Raw genomic sequence first — 17,511 nt, 5'->3', positions numbered from 1 at the left:
ATACTTGGGTGCTATTTACATACAAGTCTTCCCTTGTCAATTTCTTTAAGATATATATGACTACTTAAATCAAAAATTAAAATACTATTGTGTTTATAGTGTTATATATGTGTTACACATGAAAACACAATAAAGTTGGGTTGGTTGAGCTATTCTAGTGTAGAGTTCCTATACAGTACTGAGAATACTTCAGTATGAAGCACGGTGGCATAGTCAAAAGCACATATTCTTTATCAGAAGCAACCATTAAAATAACAACAAGAAGAAGTGTAGGTAAAAATTCAATAGATCAATTAAAATGTCACGCCAAAATGTTTTTAAAATATTAAAAACAGGAATATAGAATAAAAGAAATGACATGCATAGAAAACACATAGCAAAATGGTGGTTGTACATACAAATATATCAATAATTACATTACATTTGGATGATGTAAACATTTTAAATAAATGAAGCAGTTATGTATTTCTAGGAAAATGCAAATGATCAGAAATTTTCTAAAAGCACAGGTGGTTTTGTCTAAATGATAAGCACAAAGAATTTCACCACCAGTCTCCATCCAAGGTAAATGACTTTATGTTCACACAGATTTAAAATGCTAAATAACTAAATAGAGGATTTAGTTATAATAGCTGAAATCTGGAAACATTGCAAATGGTCACCAGTAGCTGAATGAATAAACAAATTGTGGTACGTCCATGCAATGGAATAGAATTCAGTGTTGATACATGCAACCACACAGAGGAAGTTCAAAAGCATCACGTGACATAAAAGCAACTAGACAAAAGGCTGCATACTGTGTGATTCCATTTATATGAAATATAAGACCAAGCAGAATAATGGTGACACAAAGCAGATTAATGATTTCTCAGGGCCAGTGTTGGTGGCACATATTTACTGCAAAAAGGCATGAGTGAAACTGAAACTTTGAAGTTGGATAGAAATATTCTAAAACTTGATTTGGTGTTGCTGTCATAACTGTACATTTTCTAAAACTTATAGAATTGTACAATTAAATGGAATGAATTTTATTTTATGTAAATTCTACTTCAATACTTAAATCAAAGAAAGAAACAGGTTGAATTGCAAAGTGATTAAGTTCTGATGTGTGTGTGTGTGTGTGTTTATGACTTTTATTTCTTCATCAGCAATATTTTATTACACCTCAGAATCACTGGACTTTTGCTTAGACTAGTGAAATACTAGCTTAAAAATTATATTTAATTGCCTTTAAACTAGGTCAAAATCACAGTGAATTTTTCAATGGAGAATCTAGGGCCACCAGTTAATGTTCATGAGTACCATGGACAAAATTCATGTTAAGCTCTTCTTTCCAGAGCAAAAAAGTGTAGTACTGTGGCATGTGTTTTAATGTGAGGAAGAATCCACTGTTGGAGCACATACTTCTTCATGCAGCAGGAAAGAAGGAACACAGCCAGAAGACTTATCATCACTGTTCATCTTGATTGCAGTGATGGTCAAGCAGGCATACCCATGGTGGTGTTGACATTGGTGGCAAGTTGAGTGGTGGCAATAGCAATAGTACCAAGCATGGAAACAGTGAGCCATTATCACATAAGAATAACAAAGCAACATACAAATATTTTAAATGGATACCCATTTTTCTGAAGTCATTTGCCTATTTATCACCAACATTTGCTTTTAAGCTGGGTAACCAAAGAATGAACTTGGCACTCTCCATAAGTGTTCTCACAACACAAATGAAAAGGTCAACTTAGTTGGCACCTGAATAGAACTCTCCCTCCACATCCCATGCTGTACGGAAATCTGTTCTGATGTGTGTAGCTCTTTTAGTAAACCAGCTCATTGTGTGTTGACGTTTTACCTTTGTGTGCAGCAAGGAGGTAACGAAAAGGAAGCACCCATCTGGCCATACTCCTGCTTAATCTTTGACATTCTCACTAGAAAATGCTGCATCAACATGCTCCATGTGGGCTTGTGCCATGTTGTTGTGTTTTATTTTGTTTTCTAGACAGAACAATGCTTTTTTTGGTTTGGGCACTGTATTGCCCGGGGAAGAAAGGGAAATGTCTGTTATTGCTTGCTAAACATCTACCACGAAACCAGCCAAACCACAGTAGCTAATCTCAAATCAGGGAGTTAACTTCTCAAGGAAGGAGTCCTGTGGCTTACATTCCTTTTGCACATGGCATTGTAAGTTGCTGTGCTATTCCATCTAACTTTTCTGTGGGCTCCTCAATGTGTAGAGTCTCATTTTGGATGTGGTTCTGCTGCAATCTCTGGTATTTCATTTGAATTTTATTTAAGGAGAAAAATAGCCAGATTTTTCTATATAGACTATAGACAGATTCTCCTGTCTGTAGTGCTGAGTATATTGGGTTCAGGTTACACATTTTCAAAGATGTTTTGTAAGTTAGTTTGCCCTTCTAATGTGTTATATGTGCTTAACTCATTATAAAAGTAGTATACATTCATATATTCATTCTTTCAATAAATCTTTTAAAATATCCTCAACAAATCTGCCATTCTTAACACACCAGTGAAATAAAAGTAAAAGATAGAAGGTATGATTCTTAATCTTAAAGAACCTCTACTCTGGTCTGCTTCTGTCATTGGAAGACCAGAAAATTTGAATGAGAGAACTTAGGAGAATTTTAGGGAGATACATTTCCAAACAATTCATGAAAACCAAGAAAGGAGAATTACCTCATTACTAGGTACCTCATTACTAGGAAGGTCAAGAAGCCATTGCTATCACCCACTATGAAGGAGAAAGTGTAGTACATATATTGTTCTTGGAGAGACCTGTGTCTGTAGAAGAAAATAATGTAAAGGGAACTATGTCCTTAAGTTGAAAAATATAGCCACTGCAAACTCATGACCAGTAGGAGAAGAGCTGGAGAACTAATTGTGTCACTTTTATCCTTTTTCCCAACTCTTGAGAGGCTCTGCATCTGTTCAAACCCAACTGGAAGCAAGGGGCAAAGAATATTGGTTGATGGTGTACATAAGAGTGAGTCTCCCAAGACACAGGACACAAACAAGAAGAATGCAGAGCGAATCTGGATGGACAAGTAGAAAATACCCGGAATACAGATATATCTGGCAATGAAATTTGTCTTGAAAAGAGATTGGAATCACCGTTCAATATAATCTAATTAATGAATACTATCTACAATGAATATTTTATGAACAAAATTATACTCTATAAAAGTGATGTACTTACAAAATCAGAGATAATGGGAAGACTGCTTATTAGACCCTATTGTTTTTGGAATAATGATTTCTATATAACATAACACACTGTGTATTTGTCTTTTTTTTTTGTCAAACTCCATCTATACTTCAAGTTTAATTTTACTGGACAAATACTGAACATATTTTAAAATATTACATAGAAAGAAAGGAAGGTAAGTGCAGAAAGGAGGTCAAAACAAGATAGCAGAAGATGGAAGAGAGAGGAGAGGACACAAAGAGATACAAAGGGAAAAATGAAGATGTAAGTGGAAGGCAATGAATGAGAAATATTTGCTGCTATTTTGAGATATCCTAACTATTTCAGAAGAAGTAATTTTCTGCTGAGAAATTCAGAATTCTGGTTAGCAGCAAATCCTTAGACCTCTTTAACTTCCCCTGCCTTTTCTTTTCATGTTGTTGATACCTTCTATTCTCTTTTAAGTCCCTGTCTCTTCTTTTTCTACATAGTAGTATCAAGTCACATGCTTAAACTATCATCTTGGTATTTATAATTCCCACATATATATATTAGCTTTAATCTTTTCTCTTTTTCTCAAGGTGAAGGTCCATTGAGTCAAGAAATTATTGAACATCTCCACATGGATGCCCTGGTCAATCCTGTTGCTTTTAGCACCTCACTATCACCACTTAGGCTAAGAAATTCAGCATCATTCTTGAATATCCTCTTCCCCTCATTTTCACACTCACCTCCTAATCTAATGAGTGTTAATTTTTCAGGTTCACCAACCACTTGCTTTCTCTTAACTTTCCATATCTGTAAATACTCCTTACACTTTCTTTGTTCTTCTCATCTGCCTTCCCCTTTCCCCAACCTTGACTTTACCAAGTTAACCCCAGCTCACATCTCTAGGGCTCAGTCTAAGTCTTCCATAACTTCTCAAACCTGATTCAATTCCCCTTCTTAAATGATCTTACTTTAGCACCTGCAAATCCTCTTATGATAATATTTTCACATACCATTATAATAGTCTTGCTTCTTAGGTCTCAATTACTGATAAAATCTCCAGGAAGTACAGGTCAATATTTATTTTATTCACTCTCACTTATCTATTCCCTAGTCTTCAATAAATATTACTTGATGAATGGATTTTTTTAGTAAGTATATCCAGACTTAGAATTCAAATTCTGATGTACAAAGAGTTTTCCTCTTCCAAAATAATTTTATTCTAAGTTCTCCTTGTTGATAAAAATCAAACTCCAGTGAATGCTGGACTAATGTCGACACATTAGATTAAACTGATGCAGAGATATTTTTTCCTCACCCATTGTAAGCCTCCCAGATATTCATATATGATATAGTTCTGCTTGTCAAAGATTACCCTTTTTAAATACTAGGCTGATTCATAAATAAATCATTCAAAAGTAAGACAGCATTTTTCTCATTGGGCCTTAAAAATTGAAGGTTAGTCTGCTAGGGAAGCTATTCTGATGGCAAGGTCTTCACTTTAATGTGTTTGGAATGCATTTTAGCTGACCCCTTGTGTTGTATTCTGGGTTATCTAGAGATGCAAAGACATTGACAAAGTCCTCTTGACTGTGAAGAACAAAACCTATCTTCTGAATTAAGTTCATTTTGGAATTGGAGAAGCAGTACAGCAATATTGGGCCCTTAAACTAGTAAGCGTACTCTCAGCCATCTCTCCGGGGATAAATACAGCTAAATCATGCACTGCATTAGCAAGCTAGAACTTGGGTTAAATTTGACTATTGATTCATTCTTTGGCATCATCACCTATACGGATCTTTGCCTCTCTTTGACCTTATATTAAGCCACAAACATTGTCTGATCTTGCTGGCACCTGTGTTGTACTCAGAATGATGAATGTGGAAGCTTTGGCATGGTCATAAACTCTCAACACCCAAAATCTGAAACTGGTTCAAGGAATAGCCATAAAGCAACTTAAGGTGAGCAAGGAGCTTTGAAATCTAATGTGGATTGTTACTCCTGAAGATTTAGAAGCTGCCTGCTCAAGTGAAAGCAGAAAGAAAGGACATTAGGGTCTTGAATACACACTAAAGGCATTTAAAATTTTTTTAAAAGTTTTGTTGTCCTTTGCTTGTACATCGAGGTGGTGGTAGTTGGAGATGGCAAAAATGTACTCGGTCCCTTATACATACTTCATCTCAATGTCTTATAAATGAGCACTCTTTAAGTTTATCAGTCAACATAGCTTGTTACCTACTAAGGGGAAGTACAGTAGAAAGAACTAGTTTATAAAATAAATCATCAAATATACCCCAGGTTGTCTTTGGTCATTATATGTTCACATCTGGTTCAAATTTAGGTTGAAGAAATTGAGAGTTGAGCATGATAAGCCAAGTCTATGGTGACAATTGTCTACTTGTTCAAGGACTATGTTAGAGTCCTTTGGGAATTCTTCCTCATTTCTGAATCCTGCTCCCCAGAGCTTGGAATCTGTATATCTACAGTGGAGTCAGAATCCTCAGAAGTCTGCTTAAAAACATTTGTGAGGAATGTGCCTAGATTCTGCATTCTAGATCCTGTTTAAAGTTTTAAATTAAGTAAAACATTTGCTGCTCTATGTGTCTTTAGATTTTACCCAACGCTCTCGCAATTTTTATTAATATTTTTGTTTGTAAGTCTGTATCTGCCCTTCTTGTTTTTCAATACCAGGTAGTTCTTCCTGTGACAAATCCTCCATCAATTTGTGCTATGAAACAGTGTTTCTCTCCTGGAGAGTTATATGACACATAACTGGGAAATGCTACATGGCTCTTCTCTCTTTTGCTTTATCTGGCAAGGTGATCAAATTTAAGCTCAGAAGCAATAATTTTTTTATGTAGGGTATGGCTATATTTCCCCTTAATTTTCACTAATTGGCTCTTTAATTTTTAATTCTATTGCCTACATGCTTTTAATTATGCACTTTTACATCTCCTTTGGGTGTGGATCAATTATAAATCCATGAAATATGGGTGAAGGTGAATCAGCCGGTGTGAGAGGAATGTTGGAACAGAGAGCCAATTTGTTCATTGCCATATCAGCCCAAACTGACTTGCTAATTTGATAGTATCTTGAAACTATAAATAATGGAAAAAATTTATAACTCAACTTTCATTAAATTCTCTGCTTTCCAGGGTTACATGTCCCTTTAATGAATTTTTTAACAAAAATTTAAAGCTCCAGCCTATGTCACCTCAGGTTCATGTCTACAGTTTTTGAATGAATTCTTAAGGACTCCTAAAAGCTTTTTCTCTGTAAATTATTGCATTGACACCTCTCATCTCCATTATTAAATAAAATAATTAGTGCCACAATTGGAAACATCTATGTTTTTATCACTTCAGTGGTTTGGTGAGTTGATACTTGAGTGCAAAAAATCTGAGTAATTAAAAGCCTGCTCCAGTGGTAAAGCATTTATCTAGCATGTCTGAGGCTCTGGGCTCCATCTCCAACAACACCACACACACACACACACACACACACACACAGAAAGAAAAGAAATTCCAGTATCTAGACTTTAAACCATAGATAGAAAAATAAAGAAAACTGAAATAGCATTGGCCCCCTTCTTTTTCATTAAGTAGGATTTCAAAATTATCAGGGTTAAGTCTTGGAACACTCTATCACAGCTCTGAACATAAGCCCAGCAGGCTCTACATGTAGCCTGAGCTAAGGCCATCATGCTGATGCAGAAGTGTCCAGGCATGCCCATGGGCAGGAAGGCTCTGCAGAAGGGCACCCTCTGTAGAAGACTTTTCCTCATTGGAAGATTGTAATCCATTACCAAACTCTTATGAAGGGGGATACCAACTTTTAACTCCAAATGTTACTTATTAGCTGGTTACAGCTATTATATATGCAACTCTGAGTGATTAGAGGTAGAGTCTGTGAGATAATTTGAAAGAGCTCTTTTCATAAAGTCCTTGAGAAATGTTAGAAACCTAGGACAGTGCTGCCTAGAAACCTGTCTATAGAGTAACATACAGGGGTGAGAGTGGAGTCCTCCTTCTTGAGAAGCCATCACAATTTGTTGCCCCTGCACTGAGACACTCAGAGAAAACAGATGGCTCCAAGTGTGCATTTGCTGCCTGCAAAGCAGGGTAGGGTACCTTTCAGCCATGCTTACTTGCTATACAGAGAAGGCTGATCCCTTAGACACACCCACACTGTTGGTAAGTAGTCTCTCTGAGGTGGCTCTTAATCTTGAACTAACTTCAGGAAGAAATGCAGGAATGTCCATGGGTACCATGTTGGTTGGTTGAACTATGATGAGGCCCAGCAAGGAAGTTCCAGAGGCCAGGATGGCATACATCTTAAAGGACCTGAATCAGTGAGGGAGGAACAGAGTGCCAATGAGATCATCCCTACAGATTCCTAGAAAGAGCTGGAGAAAATTTGCTGGAGATTTGGATAGGGCTTTGCAGGGGACCATAGGTCGCACGGTATGTGGGAGGCCATACATGATTTCTATGAAAGTGTGACCAAACTCATATCCTTAGGCTGGTGTGGTCTGAAGAAACAAAGGTTGTGTAATCTGTACTGACTGGCAAAGTCTTAGCCATTGTTTCTTTAGATAGTCTTATAGATAGGGCTGCAGGAGCTGGTTAAAGTTAAGTGCAGTGAAACCTGGATAAAAAGTTATATCTAAAGAGTACTGATTAAATGCTTTTATTATTCTGTTAGGAATTATCTAGTAATCTGTCACAGGATTGTGCTTCTGGTTCTGACTTTTCAATAACTATATTATTGATTTAGAATAAATGTATAAACAACTAAATAATTTTATTATATATTAATATATACATATACATGCATATACATATATACATATACATGCATATACATATATACATATACACACATATACATATATATGTATTTGTCATAGCAGCATAATTAATATGCTTACACAATTCTGGAAGTAGCAATTAACACCAAACTGACATAGAAATATTAAATTCAAACTCACTGACTTGGAGATGAACCAAACCTAGAAGAAGTTACATGAAGATAAATCCAGGGTAAGCTTTTCTTTTCACCAGTTACACAGATATAATATGATGGAAAGACCAATGGAACCTGCTTTCCAGCTCTTGCCCTTTTATTAAGCTAGGTCAGGTTAGGGAACTTAGACCTTGAGATATCATATAAATCCCTTTATCTGTAATATGAAGAGGCTATGAATAGATTGGTTCTGAAATCCCTTAAGACCCTAAATGAAGGTTTAGAGCGTGAAGGTTGTCTGGCTCTGCTTATTGTGGGAAAAGCACATGGTTTGGATTTGACAAATGCAAGTACAAGGTCAAATGTTTAGTAGCTGTAAACTTGAGCAAGCTACTGAAATTCTCTGAGCCTCCTTTTTCTATTTGTAAAGTGGAAATCCTCACTAGTTTCTACAGTCTGAGGAAACCCAAAATGAGATAATGCAGGCATGTACAATTCCAGGAGAGAATTCAGCACATGTTAGAAATTAGTAGAAACAAATCCATTTGTTTTATTGTCCTAATTATTTTGTAAAAAAACATAAGAAGAAAAAGGTTTAGTGAGAATTTTCATCATTCAGTGATTTAAATGAGTCAACAATATATTTACTGCCAAAAATTCAAATATTAAGTATTATTTACAGCCAGAAAGCAGAGTTCTTTGCTCATTTTCAATTAGAAATGCCATCTTCAAATGAGGCATTTCTATTTTAGGATGAACCTTAATAAATTAGGGCTTATCAAAAGGAGCATCCTATGGAAAGGATGGGAGACTTAGGGGAAGATTTTTCATACAGAGAATCACTGACAAAAATGCAATGGGTGGTGAAAAACTTGCAAGTTGTAAAGAGAGACAGAACTAGAATAATTTTTTGGTAGTTGATAGTTCATGATATAAAACAGGATATAATTGGGGATATAAAATATTAGTGAGTCTGATATTTTTGCTGCCTCAGAGAATCAGGCTAGACACAAGTAGTACAAATGACATGGGAGAAGATTTCAACTCAATGTGAAATAAACATTACCTCCACCAGCCAGGTCGAATATTGAAAGGATGACTCCTGCCTTGGTAACCACCCCCAACACTATTGGCCTCAAGAAGTTGTAAATGACCTTTAATTAACATGGTTGGAAAGGAATCTCACATTGGATTAGAGGTTGAACTACATGATATTTAGATTTCCTTGTAACCTTGAGACTCTATAATTCCAAGAAGGAAGTGGCTTGATAAGGATTACATTCTGCAAACCAGTTTCATCAGAACCGCTGTGCTGTGACCTGAAATCATGAACGCTTTTTTTCCCCACAAACAATAAGACTGCCTTCTTCCCAGCAAAAGAATTTCCCCTGAGGAATTCTCTGATGTTGGCACCTTTTGAAGTAGTGTTTGGCAACACACATCGGCCTAAGGCAAATATATCTAGACCCCAACTAGTTTGCCTTCTCCCTGTACCCCAGCATTTCCTTTAGCCATCAGCTAGAGTCACTGTATATTTATCCAAATTTCCACTCCTTGATCCTCCTTCTCTCATCTCTTATTTTACACTGCTGAAATGCTTGCCAATGTGGGCATGATTATTCAAATATAGTTTTTGGCACTGCCTTCAACCACAGATTTTGGGTTATGTTTTATCGTTGTGTCTTGAAGAATGACAGAGGAATGTAGAGGGGACTAATATCTTGAACGATGAAGTACACATTTTGTGATCTCTTTTTCTCTTACCATAGCTAAAGAGGTAAGCATTTGGGGAAGCTGAAAGTTTCTGCTCTGGCCAGTGATATGTGATTTTGCTCAAAGTCTGGCTTCATTTTGACATCATTGTGTGTCTTAGGGCTCCCTGCAATATGAAGAATTCAAATATCACCCTATTTTTTAAAAAGTTGATGTGGTTGGCAGTTTTCCACAATGGTTCCCAATGATTTCCAACTAATGATATTCACATCCTTTATATTCCTCTCTCTTTTGGTATGGGCTGGACCAAGTGACTTGCCTCCAGTGGTGGACTATGGCAAAGGTGATGGCATGTTGCTTCTGGGATTATGTTGAAAAGGTACACAGACTTGCTGACTTTGATGAAGCAAGTCGCCAAGTCAATATGGCACAAAAGTGGAGTAGGACTCTGTCAAAAAAGCCACCAAGGAACTGAAACCCTCAGTCCAAGAACCTATAAAGAGCATCATGTTGCTAACAATCTCTGAACATAGAAGTAGATCCTTTCCCAGTTTAGCCTTGAGACAAGCCCATGAGAAAGAACCTGAAACACAGAACCCAGCTGGTCCATACCCAGAATCCTCAAGAACGCTGAGATAATAAATGAGTGTTGTTTTAAGTGACTATGTTTCTGTATTAATAACTGAAGCAGAAGTAGAGAAATTGCTATAGTGAACAAAAATCAGTCTAAACTACAAATACTTTAGGAGGTAACTATTCATATTACTACAGAATTAACTTTAGGCTTCTTTTTCACCTAAGTGTTCATTTAAGAAGTTAAATGTGCATTTTGACTATTAGTAATAGAGAATTAAGAGTTAAAAGAAAATGCATGCTATTTCTAAAAATTAACCTTAAGGTACAATAAGGCATCTTTACAATTTTCCTATCAGTCAGGGTCTCACCGGGGACATACAACAAGTATGAGGTACCTACTAAGGAAATGACTATGAATAATTGGGTTACAGAGCTAGGTAGATCTAAAAATCAAGAGTAATCCAATAGAAGGACAGACCAGGGCTCTCAAGACATAGATACTGACGCTGCAGTCTACAGGATTTCCTTATTCTTCTGGGAGATCTCAGTCTTGCTGTTAAAAGCTGTTAACTGATTGGATTAGGTCTTTCCAGATTATCTAGGATAATCACTTACTTATAGTCAGCTGATTATGAACTATTTGTCATTGCATCTTGAAAACACGTTCAGGGCACCACCTGTAGTAGGGTTTACTGAACAATTGACCATCACATCATCATATAAATCAAAACTGACATATTAAACTGACCATTGATCACTTAAAGTAAAATAAAGAAATATTATTGAATTTATTCAAATTCAAATGTTCATAACATTCTAGTAACCATTTTCTGTGAAAATTAAAGCATATTTTGTTTTCATCTTAATGGTGAAATTTATATGCTCAAAAGGAAACATAATACAGCTCTGCCATTAAGTGTAAAATTGTTGTTCCTCGGATTGTTATTTTATTATATTCAGAGCAGAGAGCCACATTTTATTTGTTAACACCAATCATATAAAACTATTCAAAGATTAAACTTGATAGTTAATTATTTTCTAAATTTTCAATTACTTGTATGTGGGTAAATGTTAAGTGAATGCTACATGCATGTTTTTATTAAATATTGCATTGATAAAAGAAGGAAACAGATGCTAAAATCTATTAACTTATCAAAAACATCAATCAAATTTCCTTTGCTTTGTTTACTTGATAGTAAAACTTATTTTTCAATATCTAGCAATTGAGTCACCTTAGGGAAAAGTAGGATAAAGATTCTTTCCCATTTATGCAATCACTCTAGAAATTACCACTATAAATAAGATGTTTCTGTGGTAACGAACCTTAATCTGTGGGTGAATTACCTATTGTCAGCCACAGCTAAAGTCATTTAATAAAATATTTATACATTCATTCATTTAGAAAATTTTTATTAAATGCCGAGCAGCGTTTACATACTAGAAATAGATCCCTGTCTGTATTTTAAACTAAAAACAAACTTATAGATAAACAAATGAGATTTGTATGACCTCCACAATAGTGATTATAATCAGAAGATTCTATTTTTATCAAGTGAAATCACTCTGACTAGCTCAGGTCTTTGTTCTTCTAAGGATTCATCTTCAAAAAACACCTAGACAATTCATACCAGGCATTTACATTCCCTGGGAACAGAATTACAAAAACATTTTTTAAAAGCCTGTGGCTAGTAAACTCAGAGGTGAAAAATGGAACATGAATAATGAAGAAAGTAGAGTGAGAAGGGGAAAAACCAAATGTTTTTTCTGTCCAGTTATTTTAAAAAATGCTGGGCAACTGAAAGCAGCATCTGCCTGAAAGTTTTAGGAGCTCCTGAGATCAGTTATTTTTGCATTGCCTGCACACTTTGTGTTCCTGCACAAACAGCCTTAAGAAGGCTGGAATTCACAGTGGTAACTATGTTGCACCAGATTCTGTAGGCAGCTGAGAAACATTCAGTTGCATGGGATTGGGGGTATTTTAAGATACTTTTGTTATTAAGGAGACCTTGATTCACTTCAGAATTTATAAAGACCTTATCAGAGAGATTAAAATTCCACAGTATGGTGTGTGGCTTCTACATTGTGTAGGATGTGGGTGGATTATGCTCACACATTTTGCTTCCCTCCTTCTCTATTTTCCTTTATTTCCTTTTTTTATTTTCTTATAGAAGATAAAACATTTAGTTTAAAGTGCTGCAATGTGACCTGGTAATTTTTGGCTGCTTATGTGCAGATTCTTAAAGAAGTTTAAAGCTAAAATCATTTCATTCACTTTAAATAAAATAGTGATATAAATAAACAAAAGTCAATAATATAAATTATGTTCATGATAGCAGCAGAAAATGTGAAACAGTAGAAAACATCTATTTTATTAAAACAAATTCGAGGCATACAAACCAAATGCATGTTTGACCTCTCACTGACTCACAAGCATAGGTTCATTTGACTGGAGTCCCCTGCAATCTCTCCTTGAAAACGTACAGCTACAAACCAAGAACATTAACGTTTAGAAAGGACAAAACAGTAAGAAAAAAAAGACAATAATGGGAGACGAAAGTGGTAAACAAGATTGCATCTCAGACAAGATATTGGACATAACCAATTTTCCTGGGCCCTTAGACTTCTGTAACCCAAGGGAGGGAAACAAATCCATTCCCAACATTCTTAGTCATTGCCTTTGTTTTCTTTGCTGGTGCTCAGCTGTATTTGTTTCACCTGGTTAGTTACAATACTCTACATATTTCTATCACTTGAGAAATCAACCTCTCTGTCTCTCTGTCTCTGTATCCTCTTCTCTCCTCTCTGTCTCTCCTCTCTCTGTCTCCATCTCTGTCTCTCTCTATCTCCGTCTCTGTCTCTATCTCTCCACCCTCAAAGTATCTACAATCTTCATATTGTCTTTATACCTAATTTTTGATTAATTCTGTTAGGCTCAAGGTATAAAAATGACTTAAGCAAGTTAGAGTGAGACCCCATTTTTCCCTTCATATTTGATGGCTGACAACTCTTTGAAAAGGATTCCGGAACTAGTTCTTGCAAACCAATCAATGTGAACCAGTGTCTTGATGGCAGTGTTCATCTGACCTCCCTCTCCACCTTCAACTCCCTCTTCCCCATTTCCTTGAATGTTATTATCTTTTACCCCAGTGATGAATAATGAAGTTTGAATTGTCACAATATCATTTTTCTTTTACACTGGTTCTGAAAAAAATCAATGCATAACTGAAAAGAAGTTTTCAAAATCGTTCTTTCAAATATATTCGTACTCAAAGCCACATGATGTATCACATAAAAAATCAATAGCCAGAGGGCAGTGATTACATGACATAGTCATTCAATTTAGGGCACACACTTTCCCACAAACTCATATGCATAAACTATGATGGGAATTTTTAGAGGTACAATAGAAAAGTATCTGGGGGTATGTGTTGTAATTGCACAAATTATTGCTATTTTCTGACTCTGTTCTCCTTACACATGGAGAATTACACCCTGTTCTGTCTCCAAGGGTAATTGCTCCATCCAGGCTTTTGATGAGCACCTCTCCTATAATGCTGAAAACCTTTCCCCATCGATGTTGCTCTCTATATCTTGTGTTTTCAATCTTTTATTTTTACTTGATTTCTTCTTCAAAAGCTACAATCATAATGGGTACAAGGGTGCAGCTGGAAAACAAGAAAATAATAGCTTCTCTTCTAATCTTCTCTAGCAGAGTAGGATAACTATAGCTGACAAAAATAATTGTGTATTTCCAAATAACTAATGAAGAGGTTTTGAATATACCCCAAAGATATGATAAGATGTTTGGGGTGATGACTATGCCAATTGCTCTGATCTAATCATTGCACATTACATACATATATTGAAGTATCATGCTGAACACCATAAATATGCATAATTATTATGTGTCAATTAAAACTTCTATCTGAGCCACCTCTTGCTTTCAGAAAATTGAACTGTACTAGTGATGAGTACTAACATGTCCACTTTTTTGGAATTTGTCAGGACATGAAAAATTAAACTGATGTAGATTGATTTCTCTGGGCAATAGAATAAAAACCAAGCCTTTTCACGAGTATTAGTATTCACATGAAGGTGTGCAATTATGTATTTGCATAGGTAGGTGTATACATATATAGTTGATAGTTGATATGTCTTCCTAACTATTTACTCCCCAGCCTCAGAAATGGCACTAAGTGATGTGTTTGGTGACTCACACTGTGCAGCTCAGTGTCAAGCCTTCTTCTGGGGTTGACCAGATGGTCTCTGGAGCTCTGAGGCTGATGGTAAGGCCACCTCGTGAATGGTTCTTTATTAGCCCTCCTAAGAAGATAATAATTTAACCCAAAAATCTTTACTTAAAATTCCACTATTATAAAGGCAGTTCTATGAGCTCTGGACTTAATGAGTTATATTTTGAAAACTAGCTGAAATAGCAAAGTATTGTAAAGTCCAGCATCCTTGTCTGATTTGTTCATTGCTTTATCCCTAGTGCCTAGTACAAAATACAAATGGAGTTAATATAAGGAAAATTAATGGGATGTTTTCAGGTGTAAGTAATGAGAAGCAGAGTCCTATGGCTATGGGCTGTTGTTTTTTAACATGATAGCAGCCAGGAGTAGATCAGTCAAGCGGTGTGAACTTTGCAGAGGGGAAAGGGAACAGAGGTCATTTCCCAGTCTTAATTCTTCAGACATAGAAGGTTTCCTACCTAATGAATGAATGTTTTCAAATTCACCCCTTCTACTATAACAGTTCTGAGAGGACCCAGGGAACTGAGCTGAATCTCAGTCTTGCTATTAACTTCTGGCACCCTTGGACAGATCTCAACCCACCTGTTCACTGAGAAATTTGGACTAGTTCAGTCTATGAAGCTGGAGGTCAGGCTAGCCACAAAGACATGCAGAGTGAAGAGGCGATCAGGAAAAAGGTACACCAAATGAAACACATTTCAACATTTTGTCTGAGGTCTACAAAGACAGATGGTGAATATGGTGCAAATACTGTGTACACATGTATGTCAATGGAAAAATGATTCTTGTTGAAACTATTCCAGGCATGGGGGAGGGAAGATAAAGAAGAATGGTGGCAGTGGTGAATTCTAATATGATATAGTTGATGTATTGTAAGAATTTTTGTAAATCCCACAATGTACCCACACCCTGCACTACAATAAACTAAATAAAAAAAAAAACTCAGGGTCAAAACTTCTCTGGGGCTAAAACATAAAGTAGATAAAACACAGGCAAGAGACCTAGGGAGTCTAGCCATTGGCAAAAGAAAAACAAGGAAAATGCAAAAGCCCTCCCAGATGACTCTCTCCTTCAGATGAAAATGAAGATTAAAGTGTAGTAGGAAAACTCTAGAAGCAGCTTCATCTAGAAATACATTCAGGGTTTTGAGTTTACTTGGCATTTGCTGGTATTTTCCATAGCATCAATACCTAAGTGGGGATATCTCTAATAATTAAAATGCTGGCTCACCAAAAATAATGAAATTCTAATAAAATCTGGAGCAAAATTCTCTCAAATAGGTTATTCCATCTAATGCCTGATAGCTGTCCTTTTGTTTCTAGGAATGGTTTTCAAGTCACTCAGTGGGGGGGGGGATGGGCGGGTGAGGGGATGGAACACTATACAGACTTCTGTTCATTGTGGGCACTTAAAACCTCACCACCAAATGTAGGTTTTGACTTTCTGCCCAGCACAGCTTTGAAAGTTTTGACATGAAGTCCTAATTGCTAAGTAAATGTTCACTCAGTATTTCTCCATAAAGAAGAGGAAAGAAAAAAGGCCAGAGAAAAGAAAGTAAGACAGAGTATATCTCATTTTGGTAGGTAAACTATATATCCTAGGTACATTCTTAGGTTAAGATTATCATTCCTCTGTATAAAAATTGATCCTTTCTTTATTAAGAAAAATAAAATATTTGGGGAGTTTTGAGGACTTTCTGTAAAAAGGCCATTTGCTTTAGATTCCACACAGCCTGCCCTCCACTATATAAATGAGGTGCATGATTTTCACTCAATGGTATTTGACAAAAGGCACAGTTCTCAAAAATCCTTTTGATATTTTACAATCCATGGCTGCTTTGCTTCTGCTTAGAAACATGCTTTATATGTAACCAGAAGGACTGATTATGGATATGAGATTCTGTTAGATTCTTGGTGGTCACAAGCAAAGAGGAAGTTTAGGCTCTTCCCTGAAGAGTTAATGGTATGTGTTGAGACCCAAAGCTAACTAATGGCTATGTTGGAGCCAAAATGTGTATAGAGTAGGTAAACACAAAAACTTTATATGAATTTAATATCATAACTAGGATAATAAATAATCCATGTAAAACCAGAGTTATCTTCTTCGGTAATCTGTCTTGACTACTATGTATGCACTTGTACAACAGTTTCAAAATCTTAGCATTGTTGATATTTGCACCAGAGAATTCTTTGTTGTAGAAGTGGCCCTGTGCATTGCAGAATGTTTAACAGCCTCTGGGTCCTCTGCCTCGTAGACACCAGTATTATGTCATATAGTTGCCATTAACAAACCTTCCCCTCATCCCCCTGCCCCAGAGAGGGAAGGTGACAAACTCATGTTCAGCAGAGAATCATTGATTCTCTATCATTGATAGAGTGATTATCAGAATGTGTTTTATTTTTTCTTTTCAAAAAAAAAGAACATAAAAGTAAAAGGGATCTATTAGGAATACAGAAGGGATAAGAGGGAGGGAAGATACAAGAGGTGCTAGAGAGGCTGAATATAATCAAAGTACATTATATGCATATGTAAAACTTCACAATGAAACCTATTATTTTGTACAATTAATATATGCTAATAATTAGAAAAAGAATTTTGATGCCTTGCTGCATTGTTTTCTAGATTCCTATGGGTACATTGGAGTCTTGTCCTTAAAACACTCAATGGCATTCCAATTTCACATTCTTTGGGGCATTTTCAAATCTTTGTACACACTTAAAAAAGAAGAATGCATTTTTCCCCTGCAGAGAGTGGACAAATTCAAGCAATGAGGTTCTTCCTAAATGTCTTACCTCTCTACTGGAAGATGAGATCACGCTG

At 36.1% G+C, this 17,511-nt stretch overlaps 1 pseudogene; it reads right to left on the bottom strand.

The window, feature by feature from the left end:
• The window catches only part of LOC109678663 (YTH domain-containing family protein 3-like), a 160,873-nt pseudogene that overhangs the window by 3,442 nt on the left and 139,920 nt on the right, over positions 1-17,511 (bottom strand).

Source organism: Castor canadensis, chromosome 11 (assembly GCF_047511655.1).
Source record: "Castor canadensis chromosome 11, mCasCan1.hap1v2, whole genome shotgun sequence".
Lineage (NCBI taxonomy): Eukaryota > Metazoa > Chordata > Mammalia > Rodentia > Castoridae > Castor > Castor canadensis.
The sequence above is the reverse complement of the archived record's forward strand: the minus strand, read 5'-3'. Positions and strand labels throughout refer to the sequence as shown.